The following is a 16,179-nucleotide window of genomic DNA, read 5'->3' as shown; positions in this document are numbered from 1 at the left end:
TATTTGCCGGCGTGATCGCCGCGGCGAAAATAAACCGGCCACGCGCGGACGCGTTTATTTGCACGCGAAGACAGAAAAATCGCGGCATTCCGCGAACCGGCCGAGGACGGCCGCGATTCTCAGCGGCCGAATTCGCGCGTTCGTTCGTTTCAACCGGGGAAACCGTGCCGGCCCTACCACGGCCGCGTTTCCGACGACGCTGTGTCGTTCCGTTAACGACGGACGTCGGTAAATTGCAACGCGCTCGTTGGTTCCCGATTTTCGAGGCCGACGCGGCGACTCCGCGATTTTTCTTCGCGATCGCGACGACTCGTTGGACCGTGGAATTCCGCGCGCGTTTAGAGAGGTTCGTTTGGAACGCAAGGATATTTTTTGTTCGTCAGCTGATCGGTTCTGAAAGGGCTCGTTTTTTGGACAGAAGCGCCGAGGTACTGAACGTAGTTTAATCGATGTTGAATAGATCTTCGCAAATGGAAAAGGCCCATTCTTAATTTTATGGCGTTGGAATTGACAGCGAGGGCATACCGAAGCATTAATTGTTTATGTTTGCTCGCTGAAAATTGAGCTCCCAGTAAATCGCAGTCTTTGATGGAGAATAAAAATTGTTCGCGTCGATTGCAAGGAACGGAAACCAAATTTAACCTTGATTTCTTCCCATAATGAGTTTAATAAGTTCAAACTGCAGTAAATTCTCTCCAATTGTTGACCAATTTGTAAACAAAAATAGGCAATTTTGGGAAGAGGAAGTGCGATTTTATTCGAGCCTCGCTGCTCGTTTTTATAGTTGCGACTATAAGAACAATAATGTAATAGATAATAAATAGTAAATAATAATAAAAATAATATAATGTAATAATAATAGTAAATAATATATAGATAATAATAAAAATAATATAATATGATAATAATAGTAAATAATATATAGATACTAATAATAAAAATAATATAATAGTAATAGTAAATAATAAATAGATAATAATAATAATAATAATAATAATAATATTATAATAATAGTAAATAATAAATAGATAATAATATCAAAAATAATATAATATGATAATAATAGTAAATAAGAAATAGATAATAATAATAATAATAAAAACGAGCTCGAAGAATCGTATCTCTCTTCCCAAATTATCCATTTTTGTTCACAAACTCAGCGAAAATTTCAGATAATTTACTACAACACGTTGACATTTTTTCTCGAACGCTTTGAATCAGACCGCTGCTCTAAACAGCGCCGACACATTTTCGTCGCAAGTGCGTCAAATCCAGTTCAAATCTAATCACGATCCTCGAAAGCTAGATCTCCCATAGTAAAAAAAGAACACAATTCCGCGTTCTCCATCCTCCGGAATCGCGCACGAGCGAAAAAATAATTACCGCATTGTCCCCGCGAAGTTTCACAAAGTTTCCAAAGTTTCTTCGCTCGAAGAGAGCCCGCGAAATACGCGCTCCCTTGGCAAAACATTCGCGCCGTTGGAATTGCTTTATCCTTGGGCAACGTATCCCGCGAGATCCGCGGAACACGTACGAAAAATCGATCGCGTCCGCGGCACAGATCCCGAGCCGATTGGCCGCCGGGTATTCCCCGATGTCACGCGAAATCTTCATTAACCGGCGAGATGTTCGTGTTGCTTCTGGGACTCGCGGTGCTCTCCGCGAGCTTTCGCCGACGGTCTCGCTGATTTTCGTGCGAAATGGAAGCACGGCTGCCGTGTCGGCCGAGCTCCGCGAGAGCCGATCTTAATCGTCGCGAGCACAGGGCCGGCCGGCCGGCCGATCGATCGACTCGAACCGAGCGTGTTCGTTCGATCGACGCGTGAAATTCAGCAGGCCTCCTGGAACCACGTAATCGCGGCCGACCGCACGATACCTAGGCCCTTTGCGAGGCCCAAGGCTCTATTAACGCTCCTCTGTTCCGTGGAATACCTAATTAAAGGTCTGCCGCTGTTGTCGATCTAGTTATGGCCGCCTGGCTCGCTGCCGTTTACCCCGCTGGGCCGTTCTGTTCGAGAACCGCCGGCCGATTATGCATTAATAATTACGATAATCATCGGCGTCGGGTGCACGTTAATTGCTATCTTTCGGCTGCGGCTCTCGTTACCGCGCGATTGACTTTTTTTTTGTCAGCGTTTTTGCGCCGATCGCGCACCGAATTATGCGACGATATTATGACGATGATCGGTGGACCGCGGATTTTTTGCGTTTACAGTGGAATTGAATAGATGGAGTTCGGAAAAAGGGGAAACATTTGAGCCGTTTATTTTGAAAGTGGCATAAGTCACTTTGTTTTTAAGTCGATATATTCAAGGGTTTGCGTTTGAACACGTTTAAAAATATGGATGCTAGCTTTCGAGAAGATTTACTTGTATTTGTTATCTCAGGATACTGATATTTTCCTCGGTATAAATAATTTCGTATAAACATTAAAAAATCACCACTTTCCATTACGATAAAGTGACTTATGCCACTTTCAAAATAAACGGCTCAAATGACAACGTGCACAGATCTCGCAGTAATTTAGCTCGCCGATTTTGTCGTAGCGCAGAGTGCAGTTTCCTTAGAAAGCAGGCGTTGCAGCCCGGAAATTTGACGACGAAATTTTCGCGGACGATCCGAATCAGAGTTGACGATGAAAATCACGGTCTCGAAGCCGACAGCGTTCCGATCGACCAACGACCGTGCCGGAAGACCGCGCGATTCCCGACTTTTCCTCGAAGGAACACGAGGCTCGCGGTGCCGCGCTGTTATTCTGCTCCAAATACGTCCAATTACGTGGCCTCTCCGTGTAACGAGCACGATTTAACGCTTATGCAAGCCTCCCTCTTCTCCCCGGTCGACCTTACCGCGCGCACATCCAGAGAGCGAGCGAGCGAGAGAGAGAGAGAGAGAGGAGGGAAAAAGAGAGAGAGAGAGAAAGAGAGAAGCAATCGGCGACTGTGGCAACAGAAACTGGCATTTGGGCACAAGGTCAGACTCTCGGCACTTTTCTGCCTGCGACGTCTCCTGCGTGTTCGTCTCGCGCCGCTGGAAGACCTCGTCCAAGATCGTTCGGTAACCGGTACGGAGGGAAAGGACTGCCAGGAATGCTCGATAGGAAGCTGTAAAAATTGTTTAGTCACTCCGCCGGCGAGCAAAACAAATGCGAATGATCGATACGTTTTATTGCTCGGCTGCGACCTTGTCCCGGTCTCGGTCTCACCTTCTTCCTGAGAAAAAAACGTTTCTCTCGCGGTGCTCGACCATGATTTTCTGACAGCGATCCTCCTCCTCCTGCTTCTCTTATACAGCCACTGTTCGCCGTTCCGATTCGCGTGCTGCTTGTCGAAGCTGGCCGAGGTCGTCCATCTTCGTGAAACATCAAATGGCACACAATAAAATAAAACAAAATTAAATTAAATTAAATTAAATAGGTCAAATAAAATAAAATACAATATAATAAAGTAAAATAAAATAGGTCAAATATAAAATAAAATAAAATAGGTCAAATAAAATAAAATAAAATAGGTCAAATAGAATAAAATAAAATGAAACAGGTCAAATAAAATAAAATAAAATAGGTCAAATAGAATAAAATAAAATGAAACAGGTCAAATAAAATAAAATAAAATAGGTCAAGTAAAATAAAATAAAATAGGTCTCCAAATAAAATAAAATAAAGTAGGTCAAGTAAAATAATATAAAATAGGTCTTTCAAATAAAATAAAATAAAATAAAATAAAATAAAATAAAATAGGTCAAATAAAATCAAATAAAATAGATCAAGTAAACTAAAATAATATAGTTCAAATAAAGTAAAATAGATCAAGTAAACTAAAATAAAATAGTTCAAATAAAGTAAAATAGATCAAGTAAACTAAAATAAAATAGTTCAAATAAAATAAAATAAAATAGGTCAAATAAAATAAAATAAGAAAATGAAATGGAACGGAATAAAATGCAATAATTTATACAACGAAGTGTGCACTATTATGCTTCGTTAGCCGTCTCTGCCTCGCTGACATTTCGCGGCACATTGTAGGTGGCCACTTTCCAGAGAGGTCGCGGAAGCTAATTGGTCAAAGAGTTATAGCCGGCGATCCCGAGCAGCCCGGGAATCGTTCGGGCCCGCGATAAGGCTAGTAGCCGCCAATCTCGGATTGATTTAGCCGCTCGTCCGGCTAATCTGTCTTCTTGTGACATCGTTTTGGTGAACGTAGACGGCCGAGTCTCTCGGCGATAAGCGCCGATAAGGCTCGATAAGAGAGGGGCCCCGGTAACGGGGGCCGGGAGGACGTTCATTGAGCTGCCTCGCGGCCTGTCCTTTTACCTCTTTGACATTTCGAACGAATTCATTGCGCAACCAATTGGCAGCCGCGGCACGCAGACTTTCTTCTTTCGTCGGGCCGGGTCGGGGTGTCATTGAACACCGCCGCGGATGACCAATTTATCTCGAGGTCATCGCGTTATCGTCTCTCACGGGGGGACGCCGCGTTCAAAGGCCGAGTGGGCGAACGGTCAGCCAATGATCGCCACTCATTATGCGGTTCACGTGGCACACGTCCATCACCGCCGACAGTTTACACGCTCGTCACGCACATGCGTGCAAAATCTGTCTGCTGGACGACCGATCCACCTCTCCCCCCCTCTCTCTCTCTCTTTCTCTCTCGATCTCTCTCTATTCATCTGTACATCTCTATCATTCACTCTCTCCCCCCCTCTCTCTCTTTCTCTCTCGATCTCTCTCTATTTATCTGTACATCTCTATCACTCCCCCCCTCTCTCTCTCTCTTTCTCTCTCGATCTCTCTCTATTTATCTGCACATCTCTATCACTCCCCCCCTCTCTCTCTCTCTTTCTCTCTCGATCTCTCTCTATTTATCTGTACATCTCTATCACTCCCTCTCACTCTCTCTCTCTTTCTCTCTCGATCTCTCTCTATTTATCTGTACATCTCTATCACTCCCTCTCACTCTCTCTCTTTCGCTCTCGATCTCTCTCTATTCATCTGTACATCTCTATCACTCCCTCTCTCCCTCTCTCTCTTTCGCTCTCGATCTCTCTCTATTCATCTGTACATCTCTCTCTCTCTCTCTCTCTCTCTCTCGCTCGCTCGCTCGCTCCGCTGTTTATCTATCGGTCCGTGGTCCCGTTCTCTCTCCGTCTTGCTCGCTCCTTTCTCTGCGACCGTAATTAGCTATCGGTGCTCGCTCGCGGAGCCACTCGCCGTTCTGGATCCGGTGTAACAGATTATACGCCACCGTGAAAGCAGAGAACACGCGGTACACCGACCGAGTTGTCCGTGGTTACGTCGAATAGCGGCCCGATTACAGCTGCTGGCGGATGCTCTTTCAATCTAGCCGGGTTTCCTTTCGGAGCTCCTCCCGTGTCCAGCACGTTTTGCGATCTTATTTTAGCGATCGCTATCCCCGCCGCGACTTCCAATTAGCGTACGGTTCGCGGTGGAACGACAGACGATTTTTTGGCAAAAAGGACGAATCTCTTAGACGAATTCAGTACTTCGGTTCTAATAAACTTGTCCCAGGAATTAAGATGCTCTTAATTGGCCATCTTGATTTTACGAAAAGGTTGCGGAACAGTTTTATCGTGCTTGAAAATCTGCGATCTATTTACCAAGGTATTACAGCGAATTTAACACTAAACGCGGTCGAAGCGACCGCCTTTCTTATTTTGCAATTCTGCGAAGTTCCGAGACCCTTTCGTGGAAAACGCTTGAATAAGTTATATTATTGGAGCAAGTTTTATAACGAAAACTTTACAAATTCCAAATAAATTCGGTCTTCTCACTTTTGCGAAGCAGTACGTGCCGGTTAATATTACTGCTTGGTAGGTTTAGTGTTAACGTTGCGTCGAATTTACTAGCATCTTTCGATGCGTCGATCGGTTGGAATCTGCACGCACCTTAACACTTTCGCTCGACAGAGTTAAAGATCTCGTATTCGCGTATTTTCTTTGACGCGTTCCGAGTCGTTTTTACTCGACGTTTTACTGGAACCAGACTCGTCGCTCGGTCTCATTCTTTCAGTGGAAACGTATCGTCGGTCTCGAACGTGTTACAAAGTACATCCCCCTCGGAGCGTTAAACAAATATGTAAGCGTGCACTGCAGGCGGTCACGTGACACGGAGCGTGCTAATAGAATTCTGTCAAATCAAAATTCGTGCGTTTTGACGAATTTGCAGTGAAACGTGGAACACGCGGCACAAAAATGAACTTTCAAATCTGTACGAATAATTTCGTCAGTTAGTATTACTGCTTGGTAGGTTTAGTATTAATGCTGGAACTATCGACCTAGTTTCTGACTTTGTTTTTTTACGATTTCTGACATCACTCTGCGAATGTTTTTGACGCATATATTATGATCAGACTGCGGATTTTGTGCATTTTCGATGAAAATGGTGGGAGAAGATATGAAAATGTAAACACTTTCGAAAAATTGAACAACATTCATTCATTTGTTTATTTATTTTACTGAGAAATGAGCCAAGGCTCTTGGAGTACATGGCCCATTTATCAGTGAAATAAATAAATAAGTAAATGAATGTCGTTCAATTTGGCCCGTGGAGTACAGAAAATTGGAAATATAGAATTATGTTACAATTGGTGATGACGCAGAAAATAAAAGAGAAAAATAACTAGAAGTAAAATTGAAAGTTGTTGATCACAGCCTGGCTGGCGAACGCTTAAAAATCTCTGGATCGCAGGAGAAAAAGTCTAACCCAGCAATACGACAATTTGCTAATGAACAAATTCTGTTCATAGCGTCAATATTAGCGAATCTCAAGACGAGACATTTTGGTCGAAATAATATCTCACTAATATCTTATAAATCTTAAATAATATCTTACACACATATCCATCTTGTATTGATGGCCTTGGATGATTAAAATAGACGCGTCCTAAGATAATAGAGTTATTTACAGCGCCGCTGATAAATAATCTCATGTGAAAAAGATAAGTCGCACATCACCCTCCTATCTTTCAGCGGTAAAATTTGGTAGCAGCACGTGATATTGGAGTGATCGTGATCTCTCGCGGGTCATAGCGAGAGATCATAGCGAGTTCGCAGCTTTAAATGCTAAATAGCGGAGTGCTTTATTCGGGATACTGTTATTCTCGATTCAGTTTGTTGAAATTATTAATTTTGCGCAATCGAGTTTAAAAAGCTTCGTGTAAATTCACGAAATAATTCAATAAAACAATAATGACATACCTAAAAATGAACGATGAAAATACAAAGCCAATAGCAAACTCCGCGCTTGTTTACGTGCATCAATCATTACACAGAGAGTTTGGTGTCGGCAAATGTTGTGTGATCGGCCGTTAAATTGTTGAAAGAAGAAATACATTTCCATTTCATTCACGTTTTCTTTACAATTGAATCAGAGCATTTTTATTTACCATAAAGGTCCGCGATCTAATTATAATCGTAGGAAGCTTGAACGAATCCAATCTCGCCATTGTTACAAAGAAAGCGTGCAATAAATTCTCCCTAATTCGCGCACAAATTGTGCACAAAAATTGGAACAATTTGGGAAGAGCAGATGCGATTTTGTTACGATTTTATAGTCGTTGGCAAAAACGTCGTCTATAAAAACGAGTCTATAAATAACTATACATGGTGTCTCATAATTATATTAACATATGGAAAGAGGTGATTCGTGAGGCAATTTGAAGAAACCTTTTCCTTAGCAAAAATGCAATCCGCGGCTTCGTTTACGAGTTATTAACGAAAAACGGTGACCAATGAAGAGGCGAGCACGGTCGGCGCTCCGCCCATGCGGCTAATGCCGCCTCGCGCCGGCTGTCTGACGTAGCGACAGTGGTCGCGAGGACGAGGCGTAGGCGGGGCGTCAGCCGTACGCGATCTCTCATTGGTCAGTGTTTTTCGTTAATAACTCGTAAACGAAGCGGCGGATTACATTTCCGCTAAGGAAAAAGTTACTTCAAATGACCTGAGGAATCACTCCATTCCGTTAATTGTTAACATAATTATGTAACACTCTGTTTACGTGCCTATAAATATGTTCGAGCCTATAATAACTATAATCAAATCTCCTCTTCCCAAATTGTCCATTTTTGTGAGCAATCTGAGCGCGAATTAGGGAAAATTTACTGCACATTGACCGAGTATAGGATAATATCATTTTAGGGCTGATTTTTAGGGCCAATTCCGCTACTAAAAAGAATCATCGAAATCGGACACGCGGCAACTTCGCCGATCCGACGCAACGATTGCGTCGCGATACGGCTTCGCAGCGCGAATAACAGAATTCCGAAGCAACGGAGGACCAGCCGGAAGCCTGTTCGCGAAGTTCGAACGCGATTAGGACCGACAGAGCGCCGGTTTAAATCGTCGCCGGCGCGCGTCGCCCGTTAATTAACGATCGTGCAGCGGCCGATGCTCGCGCGACGAGCAATTAAAAAGTTCGCTATCGCCGGTTCCGGTTGTGCAGCAATTAACTGGTTTAGGAGAAAGGCGACATTTTGTTGGCCGTTACTAATTATCCGACTGTGGAAGACGTTCCGGGCCGGTTGAAACGGTGCCAGGTTAGCGAGCGACCGGGCCGGCCGCTCGCCGGAAGAAAAAGGTGAAAAAGAGATGGGAAAAGGAACAAGATCGCCGCGCGGAGCCGCGCCGGCGGGGAGGAACGGAGCGCGGTTTAAAAGGCCGAACACGCCGGCGGGGGGACGGGTGGGGAAAAAGGAAATTCAGCGTGCAACCGATTCCGAAGGTTTCGTTCGGCTTCATTGAACTCTCTCGTGTCGGCAGAAAAATCAGCGTTGCGTCAATGACTTCCCGTTTCCTCCTACGTGGGCTCTATTCGGGTCACTGACTTAACGAGCAGAATCCAGCTAGAATGAGAAAGAGCGAGAGGGGGGAAGAGGGAGGCAGAGAGCACGTATTCTCGTCTCGAAATCGCGTACACAAATAGCACCGCGTATAATAATGCGCGACACACGGCCGCGCCGCTATAATAGAAGAGACTTTATCGCTGTTCCTTTGGATCCCGCCTAATCGCGATCCGCCTATCAAACAGAAATGTATTTCGCTGCCGAACGGTTGCGAACAGTGCGCACTAATCGAAATTGATTTATTACGTTCGGCGTCGCGCGAGTATGGGCGTCGCTGATTTTTAACTAGGTTTTTCAAACTCATTTTTATTGTGATATGTTCAATAAGTTGAGTGTTACTAGGAATTGCGAAATATAGAATAGCTGATCTAATGTTCCCTAGGGTCTCAATAATTCCAGTCTTGTAATTATTATAATATAATATATTACTAAAATTATATAATATATATAATAATATTACTATAATATTACTAATATATAATATAATATATATTATTATAATTGTAATATAATATAATATAACATAATATTTATTTATAATATGTTATAATAATTATAATATAATTATTAATATTTTGTGTATAGTATATATTTATATATAATAATATAATATAATTATATATTTATATATATCAATATTTTTCTATTTCATAATAATTATAATATAATTATATTATATTACAATAATTATAATTAATTTACAATATACAATATAATATTTATATTTTCAAGCTCGGTAGTTTCACTGTCAACAAAGCAATTAATAACGTCGACAAGAAATTGTGAGATCTCTCAAATTAAGAACCGTATAAAAGAATAAAAAGAAATCGAAGTCGAATAAACACTTAACAAATTTAACGCTAAATTACTGATAAATAAATCCTGGTCAAATCGTGATAGACGCGACACTATCGAATTTCGCGGCGAACGAAATCCTCGTCGCTCATCACAAATTCACGAGCCGTCTCACCTGCTCGATCTTCGTGGAATTAATTAGTGAACCGCGTGTCCGGGTCGCAGCGTGTCAAATTCGAAGCGGAGAGGAGGCCGCCGTGCCGCGGGCTGACCGGATGTTGATAATCTCGCGGCTAAAAATAAGAGGCCGGAAAATCTCGGCGCGTAAATGTCGCAATAAAACGAGAAATATCGCGATATCTACCTGCGATCCGTCCGGGGCAGCCTACGCGAAATATTTTTACGGCTCCCGGTGGTTCTATTCGAATTCTTTCTTCGCGGCGTTCGACGCCGGTCTGCAATTCCGCCGGCGACTCCGTGCAACTGGGCCCGGTCTCGCCCTGCTATTTGCTTCTCTTCCTTCGCGGAATTTTTCGACGGCATTCTTCGACGCGGTCCATTCGCTCGTGGATTCGTTCGGGCATTATTTCGGCGGGATCGTTCAACATCGAGAAACCGGTTTGTAAAGTATAAACAAACGTGCAGGAATTTATTGGATTCGATGAGTTCGAGAGAGAATATTTTGCGTTGCGTCACAAAACGGTTCTTCCCGGTGTAAAGAAAAATAAATGATGATAGAAATATTAAATAGAAATAATACAAATAAATATTGTCGTTGTTATCGTGTTACTGTTAACAATTGATTGGTTAAGTAGGATGCTGCGGAGACCCTGGAAGAACTAATGGATATTAATCGATCGATATTAACTTATTATTAATTATTTAAATCGTATTCGTTATTAGAATTATAATAATATAATATATACAATAATTATATCATATATTATGTTATATTATTATATAATTATATATTAATATAAAATAATATGTATAATATATATAATAATATATATATTATAAAATAATATTTTATAGTAATATAAATTATATTATTATATATTAATATATATTATCACTAATTATTTATTATTTCGTTATATTATCATTAATATATATCATCATATAATATATATTAGAATTATAATATAGAATAAATATTAGAACCGAAAACTTATTAGAAATGAACCCTTCGTTTAAATTCCATACAAGCAACTTAATTTTTATCAAAAATATAAATGTACGTATAACACAAAACGGAAAAAACAGAAACAAAAAGTATTATTTTCATTTAATGTAACCTTAATTCAATAAATGTCTTGTACAGTTTCTTGTACAATTTCTTCCGTACAATGAACTCGCCCTAATTGACGCTCACATTTTCCAAAAAAATGGACAATTTAGGAAAAGAAGACACGATTATTCCGAGCCTTGCGTCTCGTTTGTCATAGTTATCGACAATCGGTTGAAAACGAGTCGCAAGGCTCGAACAATCGTATCATCTCTCACCGAATTGTCCATTTCTGTCTCCAACCTAAGCGTCAATTAGAGAGACTTCACTGTACAGTAATGTCTCTCTAATTGACGCTTAGATTGCGCACAAGAATGGACAATTTGGGAAAAGGAGATACGATTAATTTGAGTCTTCTGCCTCGTTTTATAGTTACGAATTATTAACAACTACAAAAACGAGCTGCAAGGCTCGAATAATCGTGTCTCCTCTCCCCAAATTGTCCATTTTCGTGCACAATCTGCGCGTCAATTCGAGAGACATTACTGTACCTTGTTTACACCCTCCGCCATTTTCATGGCAACGCATGCTCGGACTAAGACCTTCATTCGATCGCGTTTCCTTCATGAAAGAGTTTCACAACTTCGGCAGGCATTGTCGATGCGTTTCTCGGAGGGTGTTTGAGAGGCGGGCGAGGCCTCCTGGCTCGAAAAAAAGAAGAAGAAGAAGTAACGAGGGGAGCGAGGGGGAGAAGGTACGCCGGGAAGCCGGTCGTTTCTAATACGAGAGACCATTAGAAAGACAAGCGCACCTTCCGACCCTTTCCTCGTCCGGTGAGAGGCCTTTCACGAGTGGAAGAACGCGAAACGAGATTTGCGTGGCCGAGAGCCATAAAACGCGTCACGCACACGCGTGCGTGCACCCGCGGCGAGTCGAGCCGAGTCGAGTCGAGTCGAGTCGAGTCGAGCCGCGCGGCGAGTAGCGTCGCGTTCACCGGGTCCCCATTAGCGTGGATCATAAAGGTCCTCAACCTAGTGAGTCACTGTGGGTTAATAATTACTGGCGGGTAGAGAGAAGTGTCTTCTCTCTCTCTCTCTCTCCCTCTCTTTTTCTCGCTCGCTCGCTGTGGCCTCTCGTTCGTGTGTTATTCAGAGAGCCGGATCCACGCGGGCAGGAACGACGACGGTAGCGAGATGAAGCTCGTACCCCGGTGCTTCAATTACGGCGCTGAAAGAACGGTGACAGGGAGGACCACCCGTATAATCTCGCTTTCGTCGCCGCGATTCGGCAGATTTAAACGCTTGGCAAGAGCCGGGCGATCCTGATTAATCGAGGCCCCCGGAACGAGCCCGCGAGAGGATTATTTACACTTCGGCTGCGCTGTTTTCTTTTTTCTCTTCTTTTTTTTTTTTTAATCCAGCAGTTACGTTGTTAACGAACTTTATCGTATTTGTGGCAGTTAACCCTTTGCAGTCGAAGGTTTTTTTTAATTCGAAGCCCGAAATATGGTTGCAATGGTTTTTTCATTCGAAACTTCAAATATATTCGCTGATTTATAGCATTTAAATTTTATACGATTTATTGCGACTGTTTTTTCTGTTTTCAATTCGAAATCCAAAGTATGTTTACTGATTTATTTTTATTTTAGACGATTTATTGCAATTGATTCTTTTTTTAAATTCGAAATCTAAAATATGTTTACTGATCTGTAGTGTTCTCATTTTTCACGGTTTGTTGCAACTGATTTTTAATTCGAAATCCAAAATATGTTCACTGATTTATTTTTATTTTATACGATTTATTGCAGTTGATTTTTAATTCGAAATCTAAAATATTTTCGTTGATCTGTAGTATTTCCATTTTGTACGATCCATTGCAATTGATTTTTAATTCGAAGTCCAAAGTACGTTTACTGATTTATTTTTATTTTAGACGATTTATTGCAATTGTTTGTTTTTAAATTCGAAATCTAAAATATGTTTACTGATCTACAGTATTTCTTTTTTATGCGATTTATTGCAATTTATGCACATGAAATCGAGCCTATTACCAAGTAAAATATTTACAATTTTAAACAGTTTTTTAAAAAGTATAAACAAGTCTGATACTGTTACGATTATCTTGAAAAATAATATAGTAATTTTTAGTGGCGTCTCAGAGTCGTCGCTCGAGTCCAAAGGGTTGACAAAGTACATACATCGCAATTATACTATAAACAGTTCGACCTTAAACACTAATACACGCGTGACAGAATTATTCAAAATTTCATTGTTACTTCAATCCATTATAATTCCTAAATTCGATCATGTTTCGCAAGAATGAAAAAATTGAGAATAGTGAAAAAGTCATTGACGTCATATATGTATAACTTTTCTTTGCAATTCTAATTTAATCGACTAACATTACATAATATAATATTGCGAATGTACGAAATTGTCGAGGTTTCTGGCGCGGCCGTCGAAGCGTCGAACACGCCGCACGGAAATCCCATGGAGAGACGGTGCACGCGATCGTTGTCGCAGGTTCGGAGCCGCAACGGACGATCCGGTGACGGCAAGCGGCAGGTGCGCGTCACGTGCAAACACCCGGCCAATTATATTTAGACACCGCCTCTGTCCCCTTTCTCTCCGGCCGCGATCAAACTTTCCGCTCGGACCCGCTCGAGCCGCGTCTCCAGAACTTGAAGCCGCGTCCTCGCCATCTTGGCCTTGCCTTGGGCCAGCGAGTTGCCCGCCGGGGCACTGCAAGCTCGCCCGTATCAGGGAACTTTATAATACAGAGCTGACAGAAGCGTGCTCTTCGGAATTAGGTTTTAAGGAGATGAGGAGGTTCGAGAACAGGTCGATCATGAGGAACAGGTTCTCTTTCGCGGCATCGGTAATCGGGGTACTTTAGCGAGAAGTAGCAGAAGTGGACTCTTCTGATATTTTATTTCATTTATATTTTGGTTGTTGCTAATAAACCGTTCATTTTAACCATATTTTTAGAGAGTGTAATGAGTGGAAAACGAATTCCACTGGTCTACATAACCCAAAAATCCGGAAAATGAATTCTACTAGTCTCAGTAACTGGTCCCAAATTTTGCTATCGGCCTAGGTGGACCAATTACTGAGACTAGTAGAATTCATTTCCCCGATTTTTGGGATTTTGAAGGGATGTCATAAGGCATGTTGACCTAAGACTAAAATCAAGTTTCTTTTTAAGTTTTAGTCTTCCGTGAACATGCCTTATGAGATCCCTTCAAACTCCCAAAAATCCGGGGAAATGAATTCTACTAGTCTCAGTAACTGGTCCCTCTAGGTCAACATCAAAATTTTGGACCAGTTACTGAGACTAGTAGAATTCATTTTCCGGATTTTTCGGATCTCTTCAGAAATCAATTCCACTAGTCTCAGTAACTGGTCCACCTAGACCGATAGCAAAATTTCGGACCAGTTACTGAGACTAGTAGAATTCATTTTCCGGATTTTTGGAATATGTCTGGAAATCAAAACTGCTAGTCTCAGTAACTGGTCCACCTAGGCCGATAGCAAAATTTTGGACCGGTTACTGAGACTAGTAGAATTCATTTTCCGGATTTTTGGAATATGTCTGGAAATCAAAACTGCTAGTCTCAGTAACTGGTCCACCTAGGCCGATAGCAAAATTTCGGACCAGTTACTGAGACTAGTAGAATTCATTTTCCGGATTTGTGGGTTATGTAAACCAGTGGAATTCGTTTTCCACTCATTACACTCCATAGCAAAATTTGGGACCAGTTACTGAGACTAGTAGGATGGATTTTCGGATAGATTGGGGTGGGAGTGTACATCGATTTTTTGTAAACGTTACGATTACTTCGGCTAAAAATATCGCTAAAATTAACTGTTTATTATAGTTTATTATTATTCTTAAGTCTGTCTCCTACGCATTTGCTATGCAACTTAAAGTTTCTCGTTTCTTTCTCGTGTCTCTATCCCTACGTCTTTAAAGCAAAGGCCTCCACAGTCAGTACACCCTTCATTTCACAAGTGTTATTAACAAAAAAAAGAACACTGACCAACGAGAGCCGAGCACTCTGAATTGAACGATGGACCAATTACTGTGGCTAGTAGAATTCATTTTCGGAGAAAATGAGAGTGGCAGAGTAGAAATGTCGCTGACATGAATATTTCATTATTAATTGTGACCGTGTAATTGCATAAAAATCGTAAATGCGGAAAAACGACCGAATGGTGACGGGGTTCATGCTTTAATATTATTAGTAGGCATTATTGCTATTATTACTATTATTAGGCATTATTATCATTTTTATTATTATTATTACTACCATTACTATTATTATTTATTATTATTTATTATTTTCGTGCCCACTTGATACAGACAATAATACAGCGACGCACCCTCAAAGAAAAAATTCAAGAAACAGCATTCGGGACAAAAGAACATTTTTAAAACTGGATTAAACGACTTGGAGAAACTAGTTTACTATAAAACGGCTAAAACACTTACCTTTTACGCCGCGATCACATGGAACAACAGTAAAGATAAAAAGAAAAAAAGAACGACATCCTCGATTTCAACGAAATGTTCGGCACCCGGACATCTAGAAAACAAGAACGTCCCCGAACAGTATTCCTGCGCAGAGGTGATCGATCGGAGAGTGGAGCATCTGCTCTTAGCAGAGCCGATCGGAGGTGGTACACGCGCGTTTATCGCCGGTTTTATAGTGGTTTTTACGCGTGCCCAGTTTCCGCGTAACAAAGCCGAATAAATATTTATCAGCGCCGGGACACGTGGCCTCGGTTGATGCGCGCCCGGCTCGGCCCGGCCCGGCCCGAACCCGATCGAAACTGCTACCTTCCGCAGCTCGTGCCGGCTATCGAGAGAGCCCCATTGTGCTAGACGGTGCGTCGTATACAACGCGTTATCGGCGCGCCCCGTTGCTCCCGGAATCCAGGCTTCGTCCCGTTACGCAAAATTGGAGCGGCGCTCGTTTCTGTTCGGGCTACGTTTGCGCCGCGTGTTCGCGGAACAACGCCGAACAAGATGATAAATAAGTCTGGCATTGTCGAGGAATGGCTGGGAAACCGGAAACAATCGCGTACCCTCCAGCGTGCATTGTTGTCCGCGCGCGCGCTGCCCGTTATTCGACGCCAGGCCGGCGTTTCGCTTTTCAGCTTTTATCGAGAACGGATTTATTATTATTATTATTTACGCGTTCGACGGGCTAAATACCATTTATAACGCAGAAAATATAACGCATACAATATATAATTACGGGATCGCATGAAAATTCGTGTCGTTGCTGCAAGAGTT

At 41.9% G+C, this 16,179-nt stretch overlaps 1 protein-coding gene and 1 long non-coding RNA gene across 5 annotated transcripts in view; both read left to right on the top strand.

The window, feature by feature from the left end:
- Kdm3 (Lysine demethylase 3) overlaps positions 1-16,179 on the top strand; it is a 577,918-nt gene that overhangs the window by 354,841 nt on the left and 206,898 nt on the right. The window lies entirely within an intron of this gene.
- LOC143259195 (uncharacterized) lies at positions 3,212-3,738 on the top strand. The gene is made up of 2 exons (XR_013033037.1): positions 3,212-3,416; positions 3,487-3,738. It is a non-coding gene; the product is annotated as an uncharacterized LOC143259195 (long non-coding RNA).

The sequence above is a fragment of the Megalopta genalis genome, chromosome 3 (assembly GCF_051020955.1).
Source record: "Megalopta genalis isolate 19385.01 chromosome 3, iyMegGena1_principal, whole genome shotgun sequence".
NCBI classification, from domain to species: domain Eukaryota; kingdom Metazoa; phylum Arthropoda; class Insecta; order Hymenoptera; family Halictidae; genus Megalopta; species Megalopta genalis.
The sequence above is the reverse complement of the archived record's forward strand: the minus strand, read 5'-3'. Positions and strand labels throughout refer to the sequence as shown.